General features: G+C 39.7%; 1 protein-coding gene across 2 annotated transcripts in view; it reads left to right on the forward strand.

Moving 5' to 3' along the window:
- PCBD2 (pterin-4 alpha-carbinolamine dehydratase 2) overlaps window positions 1–10,044 on the forward strand; it is a 48,983-nt gene that overhangs the window by 29,765 nt on the left and 9,174 nt on the right. The gene's annotated exons all lie outside the window — the stretch shown is intronic.

A 10,044-nucleotide genomic window follows, 5' to 3' on the forward strand; every position in this document is an offset into this window, starting at 1 on the left:
TTTTTTGCGGTACGCGGGCCTCTCACCGTTGTGGCCTCTCCCGTTGCGGCGCACAGGCTCCGGACGCGCAGGCTCAGCGGCCATGGCCCACGGGCCTAGCCGCTCCGCGGCATGTGGGATCTTCCCGGACCGGGGCATGAACCCATGTCCCCTGCTCCGGCAGGCGGACTCTCAACCACTGCGCCACCAGGGCAGCCCTGGACTGATAGTCTTTACATCTCATTGTATGCTTCTGTTACAGTACATGTCTTTTGTTTTTTTTTTAATTTTTTTAGTTTTTAAAATTTGTTAATTTATTTTTTTCGATGTGTTTTTTAAATGTTCTTTTCCTCTGCAAATCAATTTAAAAATTAAATGTTACCCACAGTTGATCTATTTCCCTATTGATGGATATTTGTTCTTTCTGATGTTCATTACTACAGTAAGTTTTGTAACATGCGTCCTTATATTTCCTTGTGGACAGGTGTGAGAGTGTCCTTAAGGTATAGATCTAAAAATGGAGTTGCTGGGATAACCTTCTGGTATACAGATTAATAAACAAGGTTCAGGATTGTGCAAAGGTCAGGGCTTGGGGACAGTCACATAGTAGCCCAGTGACAAGGCTCTTTGTCCTTAGAGAACCCCTGTCCATGCATGAAGCCAGTGAAACCCATGGTGACCTAAGCCCTTGTGACTTCAGAGCAGCGTGAGCTGATTTTGAAGTGGTTCTGGAAATCTGCGAGGGTTTCATAAGGTGCAAAGATGGAGTGCAAGTGGGGCCTCAGTCCAGGTAGTGAGTACTTTAGGGCAGAAAAGATCTACTTTTTTTTTTTTTTTTTTTTTTTTTTTTTTTTTTTGGGGCGCAACCCGTGTCCCCTGCATCGGCAGGCGGACTCTCAACCACTGCGCCACCAGGGAAGCCCAAAGATCTACTTTTTACCACAATTCACTGTTGATAGCACTTACTTGGAATGTCACCCATGATACTGCAGATTTGTAATTTATTACCTTAAATTTTTATAAATGTGCAATAGTGTTCAGACCTAAGTTTTTTTTTTTTTTTTTTTTTTTTTTTTTTTTTTGCGGTACGCGGGCCTCTCACTGTTGCGGCCTCTCCCGTTGCAGAGCACAGGCTCCAGACACACAGGCTCAGCAGCCATGGCTCACGGGCCCAGCCGCTCCACGGCATGTGGGATCTTCCCGGACCGGGGCACGAACCCTTGTCCCCTGCATCGGCAGGCGGACTCTCAACCACTGCACCACCAGGGAAGCCCCCTAAGTTATTTTACTGCCTGAAAAAGGATATTCCAAAATGGTATTTTCCCTTTAATTTCCCAAATCAAAACAGCTCCAGATTGTGATAGAAATGTAACTACTTGCTGTCTCCTTTCCTCTGCAGATACGGGTGAGACTGAAAAATGGTGCTAGTCAAGTTGGCTTAGCTTCTGTGCATTCAGGGACTGGTGGACTTGAGTTAGGATGTTGTAGTGTGGACTTCAGTGGAGCTGGGGTTGGGATGCAGTTGCCTAGTATCTGCTAGTTCTGTCTCATCCACTTGTGTTTAAGTAATCTCATCGCTTTCAGTGGAGGAATCCTATTTTACACTGGTCTTCACGGGCAAAGATAATTAAATATATTTGCCTGGGTAAGCAAATCGATAAACTTGTAATAAAGTGTATCAGACCGTTTCTTTGGCTGGACCAACCAGAACAGCTTGTGAAGCAGAGCTGTTTCCAATGGAGCATGAAAAGCTTTGAAAATTCTCAGTAATAGCAGAAAGCAGTATTTGAAACCACCCTTATACAATTGTTTGTTTTCCTCTTCCCCAACCAAGTTTATAAAAATTTGGTCAGACAGGCATTTTGTTTTGATTTAAAATATTTTCAGTGAATTGTTATCTGCTGAATGCACATGTGTTCCTGCACTTTTTCTTTCACGACTGAAACTTTAAACCTTCCCTTAAGTCCCCCTGAAAACTTCCCTCTGCCCAGTAAGGTTTGCACATGGGAGGAGGGCGAAGGGATTTGGGCCCTGGAAAAAGCCCACAAGTTGAAATCTGCCTGTGCAGTTGTGCACCAGAAATGGCCATGGTTAGTGCCCTATGGGTTCTTTGTCTTTCTCGTCTACCAAGTTTCCTCACCCCCAAAATACGTTGGTTAATTTGGGCATTTCAGTTTGGTTAATCAGATCATGAGTGCCTGTGAGCATGGCAAGAGGCATGATTGAAGCATTTATAAAAATTTGGCTCATAGTAAGCCCCATAATTTGTTTTAAAGAATTACCTCTTCAGTGACATTACAAAACAATAAAAGCCCAAAGATTGTGGTTTATAACACCACACCTGGTCCGGATTGTACTGGATGAATCCATATTTGCTTCACTGTAAATGATTTTGAGGGTGGAATTCTTGGATTGTTTTCTGTCTTGTAAGCCCTTGACATTGTACTGGTACCTGTGTGCACACAAACCTCCTGACATGGGAAAGGCCAGCTCAGCCTCCCACTGAAATGCAGGTTGGCTGCATTTATTCTGCATGTTCCTAGAATGAGGAAATGATATGACAATAAACAGAAATGCCCTTGCTGAAGAGAGAAGGGAAGCTGGTGTTTATCTGGTCAGGTGGTTTAGATTAGCCATGATGCGGCTCTGTATTATGTTACTTTAAATCATTGTGTCCCAACAGGACATAAATTATGAAGATTGTTACAGTATGTTTCATCCTATGTAAGATCAACAAATTGGAATAATTTTTTTATAGGAAAATCACAGTGCTTTTGGCAAGGCTATTGAAGCCTTTAATTTGACTTGAGTATTTCTCAAATATTATTGCCTAATATATAAAGTATGATTTGCATAGGTATGAAATAATAAACTTATAAAAACAAAAGGGAAGAATTTCTCTTTAGCAGTTGCATCAAATGGCAAAGCACTCTCACTCCATCAGGATCTGTATGCTTTCTTTGTCCTAGGGTTTTAGAGCTAGTTGTGTTCTTTTCCTCTGATGGGATTGTAAGTGAGCTGTGCAGGTCTTGGTGCGGAGATGGAGCTTTGCTGTGTGCTGCCTGCCCGTCAGCCCTCACCTGCACAGAGAAGGCAACTGCTCTGTGGTGGAACCATATGGGAGCCTGCTCTAAGGAGGAGAAAAACTTTCCCATTTACATACGCCCAGGAAAACAAACTGTTTTTTTTTTTTCTTTCAGGATTTTGTGAGTTATTTTAAAAAAAAGCAAAAAACCCAAACCCCAAAACCCTACTTGATCAACAGCTGAAGTTAAGGTAATTTATGTAAGAATATTACAAAAAGAATTGATTTAAGTAACCATTTATTCTTTTAAATGTTTCCTCTATTCATTACTGTCTTCTGAGTTATTAGAGTTATTTGTGAATTTTCAACACAGAGAGTTTTTCGTTTGTATTCAGGATGCATCTAAATTTATTTGGCTACACAGAGCAAATTTTCTAGATTAAAAAAATGGAGTAAAATTACTTTGTGTAGGATTCAAGCAAATTGGAACCTTTTCAGTGTTCCACAGTAGCACATTTTTTGTGCAAAGCACTCTGCGTGTTCTTATGAGACCTCCGTACACTTCCAGTGAACTTAAGAAGTAGTAGAGCCTCCGATTTACAAAGGCTGGGAGAAGTGAGACAGATTTAGGATTTGCTTAAGACCATAGAATGAGGCAGAGCTGGGATTAGAACTTTTCGGGATACGATGACACCCCCCACCAGACCTTGTGATCTTTTGATACCAAAAATAGGGTAAGTGCTGAGCTTTTTTTACTCTCTTTGTGCCTCAAGCCCTGATATTTTTCTTCTAATTCTTTAGTAATACTGTTTAGAACACAAGACCAAAAAAGTACCTAGTTTCAATCAGTAAGGGTAGGAAGAGAGCTCTCCTTAAGCCTCATCATAACAGATTGAGGATAAATTCAGAATATATTTGTGGTTTGCTTCAGCTCAGTGTCTGAAGACTGACAGGTTCAGGGACCTTTCCAAGTTCATAGCCTGTGTGTGCACTTTGAAACAAATAAATACAGACGACTTATGGGATGGTGTGTTTCCACACCGGGCTTCTTCTGGATTGGCATCGTTTTCTGAGAAGCGGGTCTGGCAGGCTGTTTTCTTCCAGTGATGCATTGCAGCCGTCTATCACTGGATGTCCTCTGTGGAATGATCAGGATGTCTGATGGGGCTTGAATATTTGGGTGATGTATTTTTCCTACAGAAAATATTGGCAAATGTTGCTAAAACTGTACCTAAAAACTCTTACAAGGAGACTTGATTCTTGTTTAAAAATAAGTAAAAGAAAGGATAAGTATGAATTCACCAATGTGCAGACCTTTTTATACCATCGGATTATTTTGTGAAGTGGAATGAGACTGTTTTACAAAATGTGTACCGCTTGTAGAAAATGTATTTACTGTACCATTAAGCCAGATCAGATACTGCTTTGTTTCTTTTTTTTTTTTTTAAATATTTTTATTTATTTATTTATGGCTGTGTTGGGTCTTCGTTTCTGTGTGAGGGCTTTCTCTAGTTGTGGCAAGCGGGGGCCACTCTTCATCGCGGTGCGCTGGCCTCTCACTGTCGCGGCCTCTCTTGCTGCGGAGCACAGGCTCCAGACGCGCAGGCTCAGTAATTGTGGCTCACAGGTCCAGTTGCTCTGCGGCATGTGGGATCTTCCCAGACCAGGGCTCGAACCCGTGTCCCCTGCATTGGCAGGCAGATTCTCAACCACTGCGCCACCAGGGAAGCCCCCTGCTTTGTTTCTTTAAAATGCTTTTTGAGTGTCCCCACACCCAGATGGTAGGGGAGTGGGTGTTCTTTTTGCCCTGAGCCCTTGTTTTCTTCCTCCACCCTTTTGGTTATTGTTACCGGATCTTGACTTTCAGTTTAATATAACACATCCCAGTTTGGGCGGAAAGAAACCATTTTGTCTTTTCTCTCTTTCTCTTTTTAAAATTAGGTGCATATACAACCTTATATATATAATAAGGCAAGGCAGTTTCCCGTCAGATATAAACTGGAATTATACAGTGTACGTACTAGTTGCATCTCTTAAAAGGAACCAGTTGATTATAAAGAAGAAAAGATAGGGAGTAGACTGCCATTTTGCATATTATTCCATTTTTTAAATTCCATTTTTAAAAAGGTATTTGGCCGTATACTCCATATATCGTAGTGGTTTGGATGCATGAAGTTGAAGCCTAGGGATATTTTTCTATATAAATTTGAATTTTCATAAACCTCATAATGATCACAATATGAAGGAGTGTAAATTGTAATTCTTACAGGGTGGCTAAAACAGAACAAACAAAAAACCTTGGTCGTCTTTGCCATACCTCTCCCCCGTAAGACTCCTGAAAGCTAACAGATATGGATTATCAGCAGGTTAGGAAAGAAAACCTCCAACAGGACTTTTCTGAGGCAACCGATTGGCAGTAATGAATAGCAGCAGTGAACAGTGAGGCATCAGAAGTTATTTTGACATTAGGGAAATCGGCGTTAATGGCTTCTCTGGTGGATTCCTCTCGGGTGATTTTGAAACCGTTGTTTTGGTCTGCTTTAGGGGGAAAGGATGGATAGAAAGCTGGTGAAATGTGCTGATTCCAAGAAGCAAAACTAAAGGATTGTGAGAAATTCTAGAAAGAGCTAATCAGATTTAGCTGTTGGTCTGCCCAGTAGTAGCTGATGATGATATGGGGAAATGTAATTTAAATATATGTGCAGAGGAATTCGGAAATGAGTGGTAAAGGTGTTCTCAGCTTGTGGTCATCCTGGTCAGAACGTCTTTTTGGCACAGAAAGCTGTGTGAAACTTAGCTAGTTAGAGAACGTTCACTGAAAATGGAACAAAAATGAAGGACTCTTAGGTAAAATTGTGTGTACAGGTGTTTATGTTGCTTAACTCTGCTGCCTTGAGAAGAGTGGATTCATAGTAGTAGACCTTTATCAAACAGTAGTCTCCCTAGGAATTCAGGAGGAGTTTACTAATGTAATTGTAAATCCTGATTCTGCAAAGAAAACTGTTTTGCACCTTGCTTTTTCATTTAACAGTATACATTGAAGGTAGTACCATGTAACTAGCTAAAAGAGCTGCCTTATTTTTCGAAATGGCCTAATTAGGATATTATGATTATTGCAAAAAAAATGGTGACTTAGGAACTTCTTTTAACGGCTCTAAAATATTACGGTTCTGTGCGTACAGCTTTTGAAAGTAATGTTTAGAAGTGAGTGTGCTATCTCACAGGTGGTGTACTTATTGCCACAACTGTGGGGGCACTAATTCAGCCTAAGGCACAGCAGAGTGGGCTGCTCTTTCAGTAGGTTGTGGACATTGTCTCAAGTGCCTGGGGAAGCCAGTTTTAGCTTCAGAGTTGGGTATTCTTGGCCTGAGTTGTTGGAAATGTTGGGCTCTGCAGTAGAACACGTGGAAGGCAGGTAGCCTAGGGCCCCTGGATCGGCCGGGGTTGTCTGCCCAGACACACACACGCACACCGGACTGCCTAGGGGATGGTCTGCAGGCAAGGCCTTTAGTTTGGCTTCTCAGGGAGATGTGAGTCACCTGTTTGGTTAAGAAGCTCACTGACAGATTGCAAGTTCCACTGGAAATCTTCTTCTGAGGATACATCGAGAAACCGTTCTAAATATGTTTCTGGTTTTCTCAGCCTTGCATAGGTGGATTTCTTTGGCCTTCCTATTGTTTTTGTACTAGGTTTAGGAAAGGAATTCTTCCTTTCCAGGCCATAGACACTATAATGTTAAAGTGTTGATGATGATAATAAACAGTAGCATTAACTGAGTGCCTAATAGAATGCCTGTCATACTGTAAAATTTGTTACATGAATTATCCCCTTTAAACATATGAGGAAACTGAGACTCACTTCAAATGTTAAGTAATTTCTTTGAGGTCACATAGCTAGTGAATAGCAGAGCCAGGACTTGAACCTAGGTCTCTGACCCTAAAGTCTCTGCAATTGACCACTGTGTCAAAATACCAGTGACAGTTTGGAGAAAAAAAAGCATGATCAAATACATCTTTGGTTGGATCTGCTCCTCACATTTCTCGTGTTGCAAGTTGAGAATATGCGTCTGTTGCCTGCAGATTAAGATCTGATGTTCCCTTTGCAGTGGCTAGAACAGTTGAGTGTTTTTCAGAGAAAGTCATCGTGAGGCATGTAATCATATTCTGGGGGCAAAGAATGCCTTTCCTTGGTGCACCAAGCAATGTTTATGTGATGGATCAGTCACCAACACCAAGGGAAGGTCCTGTCCTGTGACATGTGCGTGCTTGGCAATGATCTTGCTGTGCATTTTGCTTAATAATTTTCATTATTTTTAATTAAAGTTGAAGAAGTGCAGACTCTAGCTGAAATTAAGGTAGGTTGTGTTGCCGGAATTTGGTAATTACTTTAATTGATCACAAGATAGTTTCCTTGATCACCAATTAGACTAAATTGCCGATCATGTTTCAAGACGTGAAGAAATGCCCAAACTGATTTATGTAATAGTGTTTTCATTTCTAATCAGACATAAATATCGTTTCCTTCCATAGCAATTGTATTTTATAAAAGAAGGGTTATAGGCCTACAAACATAAAGGTGATTCATAAACAATAGAGTTCTAATTCATTGAATTAGTAAAGGAAGTATTTAGAGGCTTAATGGAGATTGTACTGGGGAAATTACTTTGGAGTTGCTGGTGCTCATTTTCTTAGTGGGAGATATGTTCTTTTTTAGTGCATAATTAAAATAGTCTATAATCAAAATATAAAAGGCAGCTGATTTAAAGAACATATCAAAGAGAATTGCCCTGAGTAATGACAGATTCATATTGTAAATATGTGCTAGAAGTTAAGTCTTAGAACTTTAATAAATCATGTTATTTGGACTGAAGCTGCGTTTTAAATTCAGGGTGCTGTTAAACATTTCACAGATCAATACAGGATTTTTGTTTCGGTTTTGTGCATCTGATAGTCTTTCATATTTTCATGGAATAAACTGAAACAAAAGGAACTTTAAGAAAATTAAAGTTCCCAAAGAATACTTGATTTGGGGTTCATGGAAAAATCTTTTAATTGCTGATGGTTTGGAGATTTCCAAATGACAAACTTCATTGGCCCAATTTACTGTGATTGTAATGCTTACATTCCATAAAATGGCAGTGACTTAAAAAGTCATACTTCATCATGCATTCATGGACTTGTTCATAAAACGTTTGTAATTTGCAATAGAGGAAAGACTGAAACCATTATCAGCCATTATATGCTATTTGTTGGACATATGTTTGTTTGAAATAGCCGTGGCTCAACAGAACATGGCTCATAGACAAACTATGCTATAAATTGGCACTAAAAACCCACCTAAACAGGTAGGCATATGTTAAGAAGTTAACGTGAGCCAAAATATTTTAATATGAACCAGGTTACGTACATCACAGGATCCCAGCTCCCTTTACAGTGAGACCTTCATTTGCATGGCTTCTTCATTTTTTCCCAGGCTAGCTAACTTTTAAAGTAGATCATATATATATTGGTTCAAAAGTCAAAAGGTACCAAGGAGTATAGTAAGCCTCTTCCTGTTCCTGATTCTCAACCACCCAGTTCTCCCTCTCCACCCCCCATCATTCACTATTCCCAGATCCTTATATATCATTCCAGAGATATTAATGCACATACTTTCTTTTCTTTTCTTTTTATATAATTTATAGACTATTGTTATGCATTTTTTCCCATTTAGTAATATATGTTGGAGGTATTTCTAGTCAGAGGATAAAGAATTTTCTCTTTCTTCTTAATGGCTACATAGTATTCCAGTGAATAAATGTACCATAATACATTTTAATCAGCTCTCTGTTGATGGACATTTGGCTCTTTCAAGCCTGTCGCTGTTACAGGCTGTGCTGCAGTGACCATTCTTGTAATTTACATGTGAGTATGTCTGCAGGACAAATTCCTAGAAGTGGAATTGCTTGGCCGAAAGACGTAATCATATTTTTTCCTAAGGGCATAGGCATTTTTAATTTTGATAAATGTTGTTGTATTCTCTTCCATAGTGATTATTATATCAACTTATTTTCACCAAAAATATGAGAGTGCCTTTTCTCCTGTATCTTCACTAACAGAATATTATCAAACTTTTTGATCTTTGCCAAACTGATAGGTTTAACTTAGTTCCCCCCACCCCGATTTATTGAGATAAAATTGACATATAACTTAGTTTTAATTTGTACGCCTCTTATGTATGAGATGGAGCAGTTTTTACGTTTAAGAACCATTTGATTTCTTTTCTCTGTTATCTATTATGTCCTTTGCCCCCTTAAAAAAAATTGGGTGTTTGGTCTTTTTCTTATTAATTTATATAAGATCTCTTGATATGCTAAGGAAATGTGTACTGCAAATACAGTTTGTTGTCTTTTAATTTGTTGACTTTTATTGTCATACAGAAAAAAATTTAGTAAGATTTATCTATTTTTTAAAAATTTATTTATTTTAATTTTTGGCTGCATTAGGTCTTCGTTGCTACGCGCGGGCTTTCTCTAGTTGTGGTGAGCAAGGGCTACCCTTCGTTGCGGTGCGCGGGCTTCTCATTGTGGTGGCTTTTCTTGTTGTGGAGCATGGGCTCCAGGCGCACGGGCTTTAGTAGTTGTGGCACGTGGGCTCAGTAGTTGTGGCTCACGGGCTCTAGAGCGCAGGCTCAGTAGTTGTGGTGCACAGGCTTAGTTGCTCCGTGGCATGTGGGATCTTCCCGGACCAGGGCTCAAACCCATGTCACCTACAATGGCAGGCGGAATCTTAACCACCACTCCACCATCTGTTTTTTAGTAGTGGTTTAAAGTTCTTTGTATGTAGAATTTATGCATTTCTTATTAAGGTTACTCCTAGATAATTTTTGGTGCCATTTTAGATGGGAACTTTTCTTCCAGTGTATTTTCTAATTCATTGTGTTTATAAGAAGCCTATTGACATGTTTTTGGCTTCTTTTATTCTTGACTTCAATGGGAATTCTTCCAGTCTTTCCCCGTTAAGAAATGTGTTGCCTTTTTTTTTTTTTTTTTTTTTTTTTTT

This window comes from Neophocaena asiaeorientalis, unplaced genomic scaffold (genome assembly GCF_003031525.2).
Source record: "Neophocaena asiaeorientalis asiaeorientalis breed wild unplaced genomic scaffold, Neophocaena_asiaeorientalis_V1.1 scaffold204, whole genome shotgun sequence".
Taxonomy (NCBI): domain Eukaryota; kingdom Metazoa; phylum Chordata; class Mammalia; order Artiodactyla; family Phocoenidae; genus Neophocaena; species Neophocaena asiaeorientalis.